This window comes from Megalobrama amblycephala, linkage group LG23, assembly GCF_018812025.1.
Source record: "Megalobrama amblycephala isolate DHTTF-2021 linkage group LG23, ASM1881202v1, whole genome shotgun sequence".
In the NCBI taxonomy this organism is placed as follows: Eukaryota; Metazoa; Chordata; class Actinopteri; order Cypriniformes; family Xenocyprididae; genus Megalobrama; species Megalobrama amblycephala.
Genome location: NC_063066.1, coordinates 8,402,382 through 8,419,068, shown reverse-complemented (window position 1 = coordinate 8,419,068; position 16,687 = coordinate 8,402,382). Strand labels below are relative to the sequence as shown.

At 37.6% G+C, this 16,687-nt stretch overlaps 1 long non-coding RNA gene across 1 annotated transcript in view; it reads left to right on the top strand.

The window, feature by feature from the left end:
- Positions 1-422: 422 nt before the first annotated feature.
- LOC125259349 overlaps positions 423-16,687 on the top strand; it is a 25,299-nt gene continuing 9,034 nt past the window's right edge. Inside the window, exons 1-3 of the long non-coding RNA XR_007182776.1 lie at positions 423-567; positions 5,655-5,885; positions 10,923-11,040. This is a non-coding gene — a long non-coding RNA (uncharacterized LOC125259349). The remainder of the gene's footprint in view (positions 568-5,654; positions 5,886-10,922; positions 11,041-16,687) is intronic.

Sequence of the window (16,687 nt, the reverse complement as noted above, 5' to 3'; positions counted from 1 at the left end):
AAAATAATAATAATAATTTTCACATTTTTTTTTTAGGAATAAAATGTTGTATAAAATCAAGCAAATTATATAGGCTATCAACAAATCCCTCAGTAAAAACCTTCAGAATACAGATGGGAATAAAACTGTAAAGTATGGTGTATGTAAGTTCTGCTGAAGTGGAGATTTCTGATTCAGAGCAGGAGAAAAATCTCATTTTGAGAAAATGGCCTTTAAAGATAGGCTATTTACTGTAATTTAAATCTATAGATGCAAATAGATAAAGTGCTATAAAACATACACTTAAAAGTGTATTTTGGATGTTTTCTTTCCACCAGTCTGGAAAAACACTTTATGAAAACCAAAAAGCGCAAAATCTCAAAATTGACAGGTGCCTTAAAAACAACAACAAAAAACGTGTTTTTGACAGTAGTGTCCCCCCTTAAGATTGCATAAACAGTGATATTAAATTATTTAACTTTTATGTGTGTGCAAAATCTAGAGACGTTCTTTAAAAGTTTAATTTTTAACTTGAGTGCCGTCACGTGGATCATCCCAGTAGAGCCACATGGAGGATCATCTTAAAAGGTAATTTCCATACTAACTTAAAATGACATTTACTGACATAGTTACACTTTATAGTGATATATGAGGCGGCTACACTGTCTGGCTGGTACCATCATCATCAACCATATTACCGTCAAACCGTCAGCGGTTTTAACCTTGCCGAAACTTATGCAACCGTCCGGCCTGATGGTGGAAAGCCACATATTATCTTGGCTCAGTTGAACTTTACATCAGTCAGTATGCACAAAGCTCTATAAACGATACATTAATAGACAACTGAATCATTACAATAGAAAATAAAAATAAAAGCGTCATTATTATTGAACAATCTGTCCTTTTTCTGCACAAAAACACTTACTGCAATTTTAAGCACTCGGCTGCCATCTTGTGGTGTCTGACTGCAAAAATATTTTCTTGCAAGATTGTTAAACAATTTTCAGCATGACCAAAAATACTGAATTTTAATAAGTCATCCAAAATGACTGATAGGTTTATGGTTACATTTAATGTTGATATATAAATCATTAATATCCATTATTAGATGATTCTGCTGTAGCTAATTCACAAACAACATCATGTCATTGTCTTGGCAAAAATATTAATTGTGTTGAATTTCCTTGGCTCCTTTTGTAATTGTGTACATGTTGAGACATTTGACATAAGATCTGCCATGTTCAACCCAATTCTGACAAAAATATGAGGTGGAACTATTCTCTCCAAAAATTTCCAGAGAGTTGCACCGATTCAGCCTAATGGTCAGTAGAGGGCAACATAAGATAGTACTAACAGACTGAGTCCATAATTGAGCTCTGGCTTGTAGACATGGACAGCCTGGTGTTGTGACCCGTGTTCCTGGCCGGTAAGCCGAGGATGCATGACTTCTCTCTCTCATAAATGCCAGAATTTTTCTCTCACTCCTTCAGTCTTGGATAAATCCGTAACCTCTTCCCTATCTGCCATTCACATCTCTATTACAAAGTCTGAATATTTTCTGAGCAAGGCACCAAGGGATTTGGCTGGAGAAAACAGAGTTTCTGACATGATAGAACATGTCTTTGGATAATGGTTATTTTTTTCTCTCTCTCTCTCTGCTTCTGCCGTCTTTACATTCAGAAGCTTCTCTCTGTACCAGTGCCATTACTTTTATGAGATGGCCATTGTTCATTGTGAGGTAAAAGAATGGCCAGTTGGTGTCTTTCTGCAGGTTTTGATCATTGCGACGACCAGCAATAAAGGACTGAAGTGCAAATTAAAGAGGCCGTTCTGCCCGGACAGAGGAATGCTGCCTCAATATTCATAATTGAGCATGGTGGGGAAGAAATCACCTCGGAAAATACAGGACAAAAGCCTGAAATCCCCTCACAAGCGTTCTCAGGTCACACTGATTAGAGCTGATCCTGTTACCTGTGTAGTCTTAGTCTTGTTAATAGTGAATGCAACACATGCATTCCTGATCTGGCACAAAGCAGGGAGGGAGAGACTTAAAGAAAACATTGACAAGCATCCAGCACAGAGATGTCACTGCTCTTGCCACGGTTTATTGGACTCAGAGTTAAATACATTTGTGTTGGCACATCTCAAAAGCAATTTGTCGAGGCAGGGCTGCTGTCAAACACTTCCATCACACGTGCACACACTTGTACATGCCCCGTCCTTCAAAGCACAGGCGTCCTCGTCGGCACGCACACGCACAAATGTTGTGGTTTCATTGAAAACGGATCCCTACTTTTGTGCAAAATGCCTCTGTATAAGTCTTTGTGTTAGCGATATCCGATGCGTGATGTCCCATGAATGTTATTTTAGTAGGAATCCACTGTTCTAACTTGGAAGAGATTATTTCATTTCTAAACCTTACGTCATTTTACCATGTTGTAGAGTCTGCATGTGTTCAATCTTAATGTTTAGCTGTAAGGTCAATAAGTCTTCATTAATGATTTTAACTTCCTTGTAATGTTGACAGTTCTGGTTAATAGGGCAAAGGGGTCTATTTCATTTCCTCATTCCACAGATCGAGAAAAAATGTTTGTTAGATTATGTCAGAGCTGTGGGGAATTATGTTTAAAATGTGTTAGAGAAGCGTCTCAATAAAAGGACAAAAAAAAAGAGGTCAACTGCGTCTTTAAGCCATGATCACTGCCTTTGGTCTATTTGAAGCATTTACATGGATAGTTGGATTAAACATGTTAATATTGATATATTGATGGTTGCAAAAAGTTTTCATAAGAGAAAAATTGTGGAGTTGAACGCTGAAGATAATTGCCCTCATATAAGACAGACATTAAAATGTTGTAATTTGTCCAGTGATTTTTGGGTCAATGATTATAGTTTCCAAAAAGAAATGTCATGTGGTAGAATGTCAGAGCAGAAATAATAATATTAATAATTTCTATTTAGTAGAAACACAAATTATCTGCCAGATTGGTCCCAGAATTTTTTTTTATGGTAAAAATAAATTATTAATTCATTAATGAAATTACATTTTTGAGTTGCCTGAATGAACTTTACCACATGATAATTGTTATCTTACATTCTGTTACATATCTTCAATGTTCAACTCCACAATGAAATCAATTCACCATGAAATCAAAATGAAAAATTCTTACATTTTTAATGAAATATTGCAATATTTTTTTCATGTGCCCTCATAATCTTTAATCAAAATAACTTCCCCTCCCTCTTGCAGTGACATCTCTTTTCTTCTCTGATGATGTGTTTGCTGGCGTGGGGGCGGGACAACCTGTCACTCACATGACATCAATGCAATGGCAAACTTAAATCAATTCCCAATGCAAAAAAAACAAGTCCTGCCCTGTATTTTTTCTTGTTAGAGAAGCCGTTCACTCTGATATAGGCAGGCTTCCAATAGGAAGTGAGCATCCCTATGCCCTACTCACTCTGAAGGGCAGAGCCCTTGAAGTGTGGGGACTTTGGAGGGAGCAGGGCACTGTTTGTGTCATAATGTAGCTGTTTGCAACACATTTGGTGAAGGGAGCAAAGAAAGATGACGCAACGTCGTAATTATCTTCACAGTGTGGCATCCAACACCCCACATTAGCTATTCTTAACAGGAATTTCTTATTATTTCTGATAATATAATTGTTGCAGATAAATATACATTTTATAATGAAGTTTTTATGCATTATATATTGAGAGTATTGAGAGTAAGCTGACATGTAGTTACAAAGATAACGCATAGTAGAATGTCTAAAGTGGACCGTCGAAATCGTGTAACCTCACATTTACCTAACATATCTACTAATAAACACAATTCTTACGTATGAAACTTATTGAAACTTCATATGAAATGTATGAAAAACATGTATTATATATTACAACCAGAACAAAACTACTTGAATTGTTCTGTTTATACGTTAACTTGAACTCCCGTGCCATTCAGATTTAAAATGAATCATGAGGATTCGCCACCCTGGGTCACATGACCATATACTATACAATTACTTCCTCGAAGTGACCATCACAGAAACAGATTTGTCGAAATGCCCTTTGTGAAAGGATTCAGTTATTCACTTTCATTTGGAACGCCCCTACAAATGGCATCCCCTTCCCAAAGTCCCCTTCAAGGGTGTAAAAATTCAGTTTAGAATTCATCCATACACCTGTTCAACTGCTCGTAAATAAACGCAAATATCTAATCAGCCAATCACATGGCAGCAACTCAATGCATTTAGGCATGTAGACATGGTCAAGATGATCTGCCGAAGTCCAAACTGAGCATCAGAATGGGGAAAAAGGGATTTAAGTGACTTTGAACATGGCGTGGTTGTTGGTGCCAGACAGGTTTTTTAAGTTTAAGTGATCTACTGGGATTTTCACGTACAACCATCTCTAGGGTTTACATGAGCATGATAAAAAGAGAAAATATCCAGTGAGCAGCAGTTCTGTGGGCAAAAATGCCTTGTTGATGCCAGAGGTCAAAGGAGAATGGCCTGACTGGTTTGAGCTGATAGAAATTCAACAGTAACTCAAATAACCACTTGTTGCAACCGAGGTCTGCAGAAGAGCATCTCTGAACGCACAACACGTCCAACCTTAAAGCAGATGGACTACAGCAGTAGAAGATCACACTGGTGCCACTCCTGTCAGCTAACAACAGGAATCTGAGGCTAAAATTCACACGGGCTCACCAAAATTGGACAATAGAAGATTGGAAAAAGTTGCCTGGTCTGATGAGTCTCGATTACTGCTGCGACATTCAGATGGTAGGGTCAGAATTTGGCATAAACAACATGAAAGCATGGATCCATCCTGCCTTGTATCAATGGTTCAGGCTGCTGCTGGTGGCGCAGGGGATATTTTCTTGGCACACTTACCAATTGAGCATTGTTTAAAGGCCACAGCCTGCCTGATTGTTGCTGACTATGTCCATCCCTTTATGACCACAGTGTACCCATCATCTGATGTCTACTTCCAGCAGGATAATGCACCATGTCACAAAGCTCAAATCATCTCACACTGGTTTCTTGAACATGACAATGAGTTCACTATACTCAAATGGCCTCCACAGTCACCAGATCTCAATCCAATAGAGCAATTGCATGATGCTATCATGTAGCTATAGACCAAAATCTCTGAGCAATGTTTGAATGTTGAATCTATGCCACAAAGAATTAAGGCAGTTCTGAATGCAAAAGGGGGTCCAACCCAGTACTAGGAAGGTGTACCTAATAAAGTGGCCCGTAAAATTTTATCACAACTTCCATTTCATGCTGATTTTAAGAGGTTTATTGATTTTGACACACAGCCATGAGGGTCTGCAGGGGTCCTTACTATAATATAATTTCATGTTTTTTGCTTTTTAATTCATTTCAATTAAAAATATGATCATCATGTAAGAGCTGCATCTGTGTCTTTGAATTATATTTATTAAATTATTGAAATGGAATAAAAACATTTGTGTCATGCATTGACCTTATAGGTTTAAAGTTTCATTAGTACTGATTGCAAGGGCATCATTGCGATTTGGCTTGGTGTACCTTGAGGAAGACACCTCTTTCTGAGTCCATCCCAGTCCTCAAGAATTCAATCTTTCGCTACTCACGACTAAATACCATTTTCCCCTCTTTCATTTGTCTGTTTTCCTTTCACAGGAGCTTTTGAAGTTACCAGAGAAAGGAGCGCGGACTGTAGCAAATTACCTGGGCTGAAACATTTTTGACATAAGTCCTAAGATGCGAGTGAGCCACTTCTCCTGGAGGCCCCATCGGGAGCGTTTAATCTCGGGCCATGAGAGGCAGCATTGCTGACAGAGTGACAGGATAGCTGGACACGCTTCCAGGCGGCAGTCACGGACACGACAGTCTTCGGAGCCGAGACTTAAGGTACGCACTGGACTGGGTGTGGAGACCAAAACTACTGTTGCAGTGATCACACCAGATATTGTTCTATTTCAGCATCAACCAGTTTAAATAATGGTTTCTGGTTTATATTTACACCATTTAGAAAGCTCTCGGTCATGGCAGCCTCCTAAGAACTTATACTTCAGTGCCGAATCCGTGCAACAGAGGCCTATTTAGCCATTGTTCATTATCATATGTCAGCCAGGAAGTCTTGCTGAATATTGTCCTTATCACAGATCCCAAATCCTTAATAGCTGCTCTGTGGGCAAAAACTGTTTTTATAAGCCACTGTAGTGTAGAGCACCGCCCGGTTCTGTAACAGAGAGTAAATAGATGCGATATACTCCTCTATTCCCAGATAGTCAAAACAAAAACGTGTTAACAATAGCTTTGGAGACTAGCAATTGTGCTGCTGAGACACTATTTGACATTTTCATTCTGCTGAATAATGTCTTTCATTGGGGAGCCATACAAATGCTCTATTAATTTAGAGAGTCAATTGTTGTAGAATTTGTCTCTGAATGCCTAAAAAATAAACTCTTTCACAATGTTCAGCACAATTAGTCCTTCGTACTGTATAAATAGCTCTTTTGAAACCAACAATGTGTAATTGTGTCCACTTTGAGCTCTTTCCATGTTTATCGCTTCAAGCTGCATTGTTAAAAAATTTGGCATGAGCAGAAGTTGTGGTAGACGTTGAGTTTATCATGCCCTGAGGTTGTGTGTTAACTGAGGAGTCTCTCTGGTGGCTGGCTCCTCTGACCTGGCACCCCCTGCAGTGGGTGGGCCGTGACCTAGGTAGCCTAAAGCCATGCTGGGTAACAACTTCTGCTCTGGAGCTCTTGTAATCCGTCAGGATGTACTTCAGCTCAATAAGGAGGTTGCACTCTTCTACCGTCACTAACACCCTTTTTAAAAACCAGGAACAACTTAACAGTTCAAAGGTCAGCGCTGGAAAAAGCTGGCGGCAGTTAAAAATAGTGTGTGATTTCTATTTTGGCTAAAAATACTAGGAGAGATGGTTTTGATCAGGCCTGAAAAGCAATGTGAGGTGAAGTACATAAATTTGTTTTGTCCTATAATGGGATTTAAAGGATTAGTTCACTTTAAAATGAAAATTACCCCAAAATTTACTCACCCTCAAGCCATCCTAGCTGTATATGACTTTCTGATGAACACAATCAGAGTTATATTAATAAATATCCTGATACATCCAAGCTTTATAATGGATTGGAAACAACGAGTATGAATCTCAAGAAAGTGCATCCATCCATCCATCATAAATATACTCCACACGGCTCCGGGGGGTTAATAAAGACCTTCTGAAGTGAAGCGATGGGTTTGTGTAAGAAAAATCTCCATATTTAACAAGTTATAAAGTAAAATATCTAGCTTCAGCCAGACCACCTTTCGTATTCAACTTAGGAAGAAAGCGTAACTGACGCGACTTATTTTTCCATAAGTTGAATAAGGAAGGTGTAGGACGTAGTGTAAGCGTTTTGAACTGCGAGGGGCGTTACACTGTCGTCGTACTTTGAATACTGAAGTCGGTCTGGCGAAAGCTAGATATTTTACTTTATAACTTTTTAAATATGGATATTTTTCTTACACAAATGCATCGCTTCGCATTAGAAGGCCTTTATTAACACATGGAGCCGTGTGGAGTATGTTTATAATGGATGGATGCACTTTCTTCAGCTCATACTCATTGTTTCCAATTCACTGCCATTATAAAGCTTGGATGCATCAGGATATTTATTAATATAACTCTGATTGTGTTCATCAGAAAGAAGAAAGTCATATACACTTAGGATGGCTTGAGGGTGAGTAAAGCTTGGGGAAATTTTCATTTTAAAGAGAACTAATTCTTTACTTTACTCTACTCTTTTTCTAGTCATCTTGGAAGTGTGTTTGAAATCATCTTCCATTGTTCCAACAGGAAATGTTCAAATGTAAAGATTTGAACCACTTTTTACAAATTTAAATCACCGTTTACAAAGTTAAATCTTATTATTATTATTATATGCTCTGCGCAAACTTGTGTTTGTCATCCACGGGAAATGCGCAGTAGAAACTGGTATTTAAAAACAATCAGTTAACACCTGGCATCTTCGCTGTGCAGTGTATACTTTGAGAAAACAACCTTTGGCTTGGATGCGGGGTTTCCCAAAGCAGCACTAGTGATTCCAATCTGGAAAGTGCCATAGTTACATTTGGAAAGTACAGGCTGGCTCTGAGCCAAAACAAATGCCTTTTATTGTATTGTAAGTGCATACAGCTTATCATAACCACATTACAACTTAAATTGTTTGTGCAGAGATTCAGCTGCAATATGGGGAATGGTTGTAGAGGCTTGTAGTGTTTTTTTCTAGAGGGACCCAAAAATCACCCAAAAATAAACATCACCCAAAAATAAAAATTCTGTCATCATTTACTCACTCTCATGTCATTTCAAATCTGTATGACTTTCTTTCTTCTGTGATATTTTGAAGAATGCTGGTAACCAATCAATTTTGGTGACCATTGACTTCCATTGTATGGACAAAAAACAAACATTCTTCAAAATATCTTCTTTTTTGTTCCCTAGAAGAAAGAAAGTCATACACTTTTGGTATGGCAAGAGGGCGATTAAATGATGATAGAATTTCCATTTTTTTGTGGGGTGAACAAGTTCTTTTTAGTAAGATTTAGTTCTTTTGGTCACACTTTTGCCTAAATAAACTCCTAATGCCTGCTTATTAATAGCAAAGTCCCTTTAAGACAAGTCATTTCACTCGGCGGCCATCTTTGAAACGCCTCTGGGCATCATGCAATCTCTTTGAATGGGGAAACATCAAATTCTCCAAAACTGTTTGCCAACCTTACGATTAAATTTCATATTTGAAATCACCAATGAAATCTAACAACAATCGGCTCATAAATTTAGTTTCTAAACGCTCGAATCATGACAAAAAAACTATTTTTTCAGGCTGGATCAAGCTAATGCGCATGCGCAGACCTAAATGCGCGTCTCTTCGGAGCATAGCTTCGGAGGCGCGCGTCTGACTGTTTCTATAGAAACCGGTGATTCTAACGGCAGCTGAAGTGACGCGATGACTTTACCAGTCGGCGATTGGCTCTTATTTAGAAGGCGGGACTTGTTCCGCCATATTGCGCGTTACACTTTCTCCCATTCAAAACAATACGAGCGACACGTCTTGTGTTATTCTATAGTCTTTGTTAATAGTTAGTAAGGTAGTTGTTAAGTTTAGGTATTGGGTAGGATTTAGGGATGTAGACTATGGTCATGCAGAATAAGGCAATAATATGTGCTTTATAAGTACTAATAAATAGTTAATTTCCCAGCATGCTAATAAGCAACTAGTTAATAGTGAGAATTGGACCCAAAACTAAAGCGTTGCCGTTCTTTTTTTTTCATTTTTTATTTTATTATCAAAAACTTCTTTACTAGGAAAGCAAAAAAAAAAAAAAGAAAAGAAAAAGTAAATTAAGTCTCTGATGTCCCCAGAATACACCACAGATATTTTTTTCCAAGAGGAAGGTGGAGTTTCAAGAGCTCCTGTTAGCAGCACCAATTAGCCTACCATTCTCACTGAAAATGTCAGAAACTGTTCAGTCTTTTATGTTCACTAACCTGGGAAGAAGCTCATTGTAGTCCCTACCAGCCGTTTGTTGTAGTCCTTAAACAGAGAGTTCTTTAAAAGAAAAAATCTCCCTTTGCATTGAACTTTGAGCGTCGTAACTTTGCAGATGTTATTTATGCTCTGACAGCAACATCACACACTAACTAAAGCTAAAAAAGTGAAATCATAATCAACCACCCCTTTAAAGAAAATAATATGCGAGTTATTTATTTCAAATCTCGGACATTGTCATGGCTTCAGAATGCAGAGTGATTTTTTTCTCTCCCTTTTAAAGAGAGCTTTTCAAATGAACTTGAAACAGCACCTCCAGGCAGATCCACATTAAAACTGACAGGAAAACACCTTCTAAGAGGGGCTTTTAAACTCATGGGGGGGGCTTTGTGATCCATCCCAACCCCAGCCACCTTCATCTTGCCCTCTGTGTTTACGATACACGTCTTCTAACAGCCCGCAGAGATCAATGGTCAATGCAGGATGATTGTGCTTCGGAGAAGGCTTTACAGACACGGATACTTGTCCATGAGTATGAGAGCCTCAAAGATCTCAAAGCCTGTTTAACAATATAAAATCATCCTCCAGGTGGTCCAGATGGAACACACTCAGATTGCTAGTCATGAGGCTGAAGGTGCGGCTGGGTCTTAAGAGTGTGAATGGAGCTTCACTCGTCTTTTGAAACGGCTCATGCCCGCTGTTTTTGCGGTCCTGTCTCCTTTGATGTTTGAGGTTGAGATGTTACACCAAAGAAAAGCTTTGTGGGAAGTTTTCCATGTGCTGGTATGTCAGCTGAAATAATGGCTGTTTTGACATGACTGGTGCAGAAACTTTAATCTTGGCATCAATCATGTGTCATTCACTGGAATGAAAAAATGATGAAATTGCATTTCATGTCAATTCACAAAAAAGCACACGCCGGACGCTCAGTTGTTCTGACTGCGGCCCGCATTTCTGTGACATTGTGTGTGCTGATGAAACATAGGCCTTTATTGTCCAATCTTGAAACCGACACCACAATGTATCCATCAGCGACGTAAGAATAGCGTGCAAGTGTGTGTGTCTCTGAAGATCTGCGGCAAGACTTTGTTCTATTTGTTAAACCAAGGTTAAAACACCAAGATATCCCTTTGGGATAAAGACAAGCATCATCATGCGGTATTCAGGCAAGATGTGTGGACCACCAGGCGGAGATCCTCACATACAGGAATAAAGGTAGTGTGATATGAGCCTAACTCCTTATGCTGAGAGTGATTATGCTCTGATTTGTGGTAGAGGGACTGGTGGTGCTTTGTCTGGCTCATCTAGATTTTAGATAGAATGCAATGATAAGTGTCATGAAAGGAGCTTGTCATCAGTTTTTTGTGTTATTTTTTTCCCACAGCACCATGATGATGGCAGCAGGGGGCAGCTGAAAGGGCTTGGAGTTGGCAGAGATGCAGCATGGACTGACAGGCAGGCACTCGCTGGTGACAGAGCACCGGAGCTTCTGTCTCTTTGAAGTGTGTTCTATTCTATTCCCAACTTTTGCATTTTTTCAGTTACACTACTGTTCAAAAGATTGAAAGAGGTTTTTTTTTATTATTATTATTCAACAATGAAACATTAATTTGATCAAAAGTAACAGACATTTGTAATGTTTAAAAGATTTCTATGTCAAATAAATGCTGTTCTTTTGAACTTTCATCAAAGAATCCAGAAAAAATGGATCACGGTTTCCTCAAACATATCAAGCAGCCACTGTTTTCAACATTGATAACAGTAAGAAATGTTTCTTGAGCAGCAAATCAGCTTATTAGAATGATTTCTGAAGGATCATGTGACACTGAAGACTGGAGCTTTGACATCACAGGAATAAATTGCAATTTAAAATATATTAAAATAGAAAACAGTTATTTTAAATTGTAATAATATTTACAATATTACTGTTTTTACTCTATTTTTAATCAAATAGTGAATTTCTTTTAAAAGCATTAAAGAATCTTACCAACCCCAGCCTTTTGAACATTAGTGTATATAATCTTTGATGTCATGAGTTGTGTCGGAAATCAAATACTTCCCCACTATAAAGTATGTAAACAAACAAACAAACAAACAAACAATATGCCAAAAGAGTAGTATGTCAGAATTCAAAGTATCCAAAAAACAGTAGGTGAAAAGTCACTGGATGATCTACTACTTCCACCGAGGTTCTGAAGTGCGCATTCGATATACACTTTACTATCCCATGAGGCCATGGGAGAGGATTTATGAACTTCCCATGTTCATACTATATAGAACATACTTTTATAATGGTGGCAAAGTAAGTTCAGATTCAAATGCAGTATATCTACTCAGACGCTATGCGATTCATATGCACACATGATGTACATGAAAAACAATTTAAAGGGTTAGTTCACTCAAAAATGAAATTTCTGTCATTAATTACTCACCCTCATATCGTTCCAATCCCATAAGACCTTCGTTCATCTTCGGAACACAAATTAAGATATTTTTGATAAAATCTGGTGGCTCAGTGATGGTTAATTTACACTTTCAAAAGCCCAGAAAGCTACTAAAAATATATTTAAAACAGTTCATGAGAGTACAGTGGTTCAACCTTAATGTTATGAAGTGACAAGAATACTTTTTGTGTGCCAAAAAACAAAATAACGACTTTATTCAACAATATCTAGTGAAGGGCGATTTTAAAATACTGCTTCATGAAGCTTCGAAGCTTAACGAACATTTTGTTTCGAATCAGTGGTTCAGAGCATGTATCAAACGATCTCAAACTGCCAAAGTCATGTGATTTCAGTAAACGAGGCTTCGTTACATCATAAGTGCTCGAACCACTGATTCGTGTTACGAGTGTGGAACGACATGAGGGTGAGTAACAGACAGAATTTTCATTTTTGGGTGAACTAACCCTTTAAGTGAAATTTTGAATTGAAAAATCAACATTAATTTTAGAATGTCTTTTTGTTTTGTTTTGTTTTTCCTTTAATGACAAAAATGGTAAGGGTCACATATAAAGAGTCACATGATCAGTGTCACAAATTTGCAGTAATATTGTAGAATGTTCTAAATGTTCTTGAGACCAGCTCATTTCAAGTCAAAATTGAGACCACAAGCTCCAGAGTCCATGACAAAAAAACAAAAATATATTCTCAAACTCTGCCTTGTATTTTCATAGTCTTGGTCATGGACTGGAAAGCATGTGAACTCGGCTCAATTTTCTTGTGGTTTCAGTATTGACCATAAAACTGTATTCAACCCACAACCCTCTAAAAACCTTTAACATCCATTGAACCTTTCCATTGCACTAAAGGTTCTATAGAGTGGGAAAAGGTTCTTTAGATTCTTAAAATGTTCTTCACACTAAAAACTGCTCACTGAAAGGTTCTTTGTGGAACCCAAATTGGTTCTTTTATGGCACAGCTGCAAAACCCCCTTTATTTTTAAGAGTGTATATGGTTTTATTCAGGTCCCATTTAATGGTCTAAAGCAACCAATTGGAGTGTACACTTTCACAAAATAAGATGTTCGCTGGTCTTCTTCTTATCTACGCTGCATAGCACAGCATTAATGCCATCTTATGTTTCCTCCATATATCCCACAACACACACTAACCCTATGTTATCAGTTTTGCATGTCAATGTCAAGCTTAAAAAGGCTATTTCCTCTTACCTAGAATGTTACCTGTATGTACTGAGGCCAATATTATAGCTGTCATCTCTGCCCAGTACTCCCTGCATAAAAGAATCTTTTGTTCCAGTTGTAATTTAGACATTATTCAGCTCTCAGGTGCACACAGCAGACTGCAGGGTGGAACACTATATCTGCTCTTGAACATGGTGTAACTGTTTCTTGTTGACAGAGTGGGATTTCTCAGCAAGACATCACTACATGTTTAATTCCATGCTTGTTTTTCTTGTAAACGCTTCATGGTCACCATATACACGGAACTGCACATACATGACTAGTGCTGGTAAGGAATGTATTCCCATGATCACTGATGCTTTCAGAGAACAGCTAATAAAAATTCTCGCTGTTTTCTTTTTTGACAAGTGCTCAAGAATGTAAGCAGAATCACTGAGAAGAAAAACATATGATGTCTTGAAAGTGACAACATAAACCTACTGTTTCTTGCCTCAGGCAATGGATTGTGTACACTGTTGTGATTGGTCACCATGTCTGAAGCTCATCTTGGAGCTCACACTCCTTTCTCAAGAGAGAGAGATGCTTTTGTTTGATGGTGACAGGGGGAATGTCAGACTAAGCAGCGCTTCAGCTCTTCAAAACCTCTGAAAAGCCTTAATGTGCACATAGATCGACTTTGATCTGCTGTTTCTTACACATCTGCAACAAGCTTGAAATACATCTGAATAGCTGCCACTCTTCTTCATGTTAGCGTGGCCCATGTGAAGTCAGAGCCCTAGATTTTCTGGAATTATTGGCTGTGAGATGGAACATTCCTGCTGTCTAGCTGCTTTTTGGACTGATAAAAGATTTTTTTTTTCATTGAGACAGCTCAAAATCAGCATAGTTTGGTACTATTTATGGCACCAAGCAATCTCTTGGGACCAGTGCTCGCAGAATAAAATCATAATTTTTTTCAAATAATTTATTTTGTTGATCCTACACAAATTAGCAGCTTTTTTGTGCTATATGGTGTCACTTATTCCCTGAATCTAATTTTAGGAATGTAGTTGTCCGACCTTTATTTATTTTTTATTCCAAGCAAAGAGTGTCTGTCTATCATGCTAAAAACATTTGTAATGCAGACCTGTAACCGGGTGAAGATGCCCAGGCGGTGACATTAGAATAATGCCTACATTAAAACTCATTTTATTTTTACACACCTGTGCACTGATTTTTACTACATTTTTAGTGATAAAATAAATGTGAATAAATATAATATACAAACATAGCTATAAGAGATATTTATGGGGCTGTTTAAACTAAAACTTTTTATGCGTTTTGGCTGTTCATTTACACGACAACTGCGTTTTGGGGGCCTGAAAAACCCAAACTTTTGAAAACGGGTTTCAAAGTGCAAGTTTTTCAAAACTATACTGTTATCATCTCTGTGTAAACAACAAAAACACAGATCTGTGAAATGGCAATGGCATGCACATGTGTATTACGTTTTTACTCTATAGGCATGCGCATTTGGCATATGTGTGCAGGCGTGTAGTCTTTCTTTACTAAGTGACATTGCCAACTACTGACCTGGCATGCATAATACTGCGTTTTTAGTCGTTTTCGTGGATCCGATGTAGTGAGAAATCGAGTCCCCCCAGGAACTGGGTTTCCTTTAGGACCCCGAATGATCCCGTTGAAGTTATAGGTTGTGAAATCAAGCATTTCTTGTTCTTACTGTTTTTTAGTTAGCTTATGTATTAGCACAGCATACATCTACCTGATTATCCTGCAAGCTTAGCTTATATGTTTTTTGCTTCCAATATTTTATTTAAATATTTATTAAAGGTGCCCTAGAATCAAAAATTGAATTTATATTGGCATAGTTAAATAACAAGAGTTCAGTACATGGAAAAGACATACATTGAGTTTCAAACCCCATTGCTTCCTCCTTCTTATATAAATCTCATTTGTTTAAAAGACTTCCGGAAAACACGCGGATCTCAACATAACACCGACTGTTACGTAACAGTCGGGATATGTATGATCCCAATATTTGCATATATGCCAGCCCATGTTCAAGGCATTAGACAAGGAAAGGCAGTATTAACGTCTGGATCTGTGCACAGACAAGGTAAGCCAGCAAGAACAACAGCGAAAAATGGCAGATGGAGCAACAATAACTGACATGATCCATGATAGCATGATATTTTTAGTGATATTTGTAAATTGTCTTTCTAAATGTTTCATTAGCATGTTGCTAATGTACTGTTAAATGTGGTTAAAGTTACCATCGTTTATTACTGTATTCACGGAGACAAGAGCCGTCGCTATTTTCAGTTTTAAACACTTGCAGTCTGTATAATGCATAAACACAACGTCATTCTTTATAAATCTCTCCAACAGTGTAGAATTAGCCGTTAGCCACAGAGCATATAGCCTCAAACTCATTCAGAATCAAATGTAAACATCAAAATAAATACTTTACTCACATAATTCGAAGCATGCATACAGCATGCATGACGAACATCTTGTAAAGATCCATTTGAGGGTTATATTAGCTGTGTGAACTTTGTAAATGCACTGTAATATAGTCGAGAGCTCGTGTGGCAGGGAGCACGCGATTTAAAGGGGCGGTGCTGCCAAAATCAGTGTATGGTTAATGATGCCCCAAAATAGGCAGTTAAAAAAATTAATTAAAAAAAATCTATGGGGTATTTTGAGCTGAAACTTCACAGACACATTCAGGGGACACCTTAGACTTATATTACATCTTGTGAAAAAGCATTCTTGGCACCTTTAAAATTGAATATAGTATTATTATATAATACTATAGAATAATAATATATATAATATATATATATATATATATATATATATATATATATATATATATATATTATATAGGCTATATAATATATATTATTATAATAATACTATATAATAATATAGTATTATTATATATACTAGTATTATTGAATATAGTATTATTATATAAAAAAATCTTTTTTTTTTTTTTACATCATTGTCGTGTAAACATACTCTTAGAGAGTTTGGATTATTCATTTGCCTGTTTTAAAAAAAAAAAAAACTACATTCACACAGAGAAAGGTTTTTTTTGACAGGGAATGGCGGGGCAGAGGGCAGAGGGGGTGTGCATATATTACTGTGGGATAATTAACATCTAAAGCACTGGGTCATTCTGAGCCCTGCTGTGTAAGGAAACGCTGGCACATGCATTCTTCAGCTGCTCACCCGTCTTTAATCAATCGTGATATCTCTACTGAATCTATAGGAAGGGTATTAAAAGATTAACTGAAACTTAACCAGCATAATGGCATTTGATTTAAAATCACTGTTTGAAGGAAGAGGATGTCATTTTACCGCTTATCTATTACCCGGAACTATAGCGCTACATGTTGGTGGGAACTCCATCTATACCTGTCTGCCTAACAATTTCCCCTCCAGATAATTACGGCTGGGGTCAGATTGGTCTCAGGAGCCAAACTTCAATTCAGATGACAG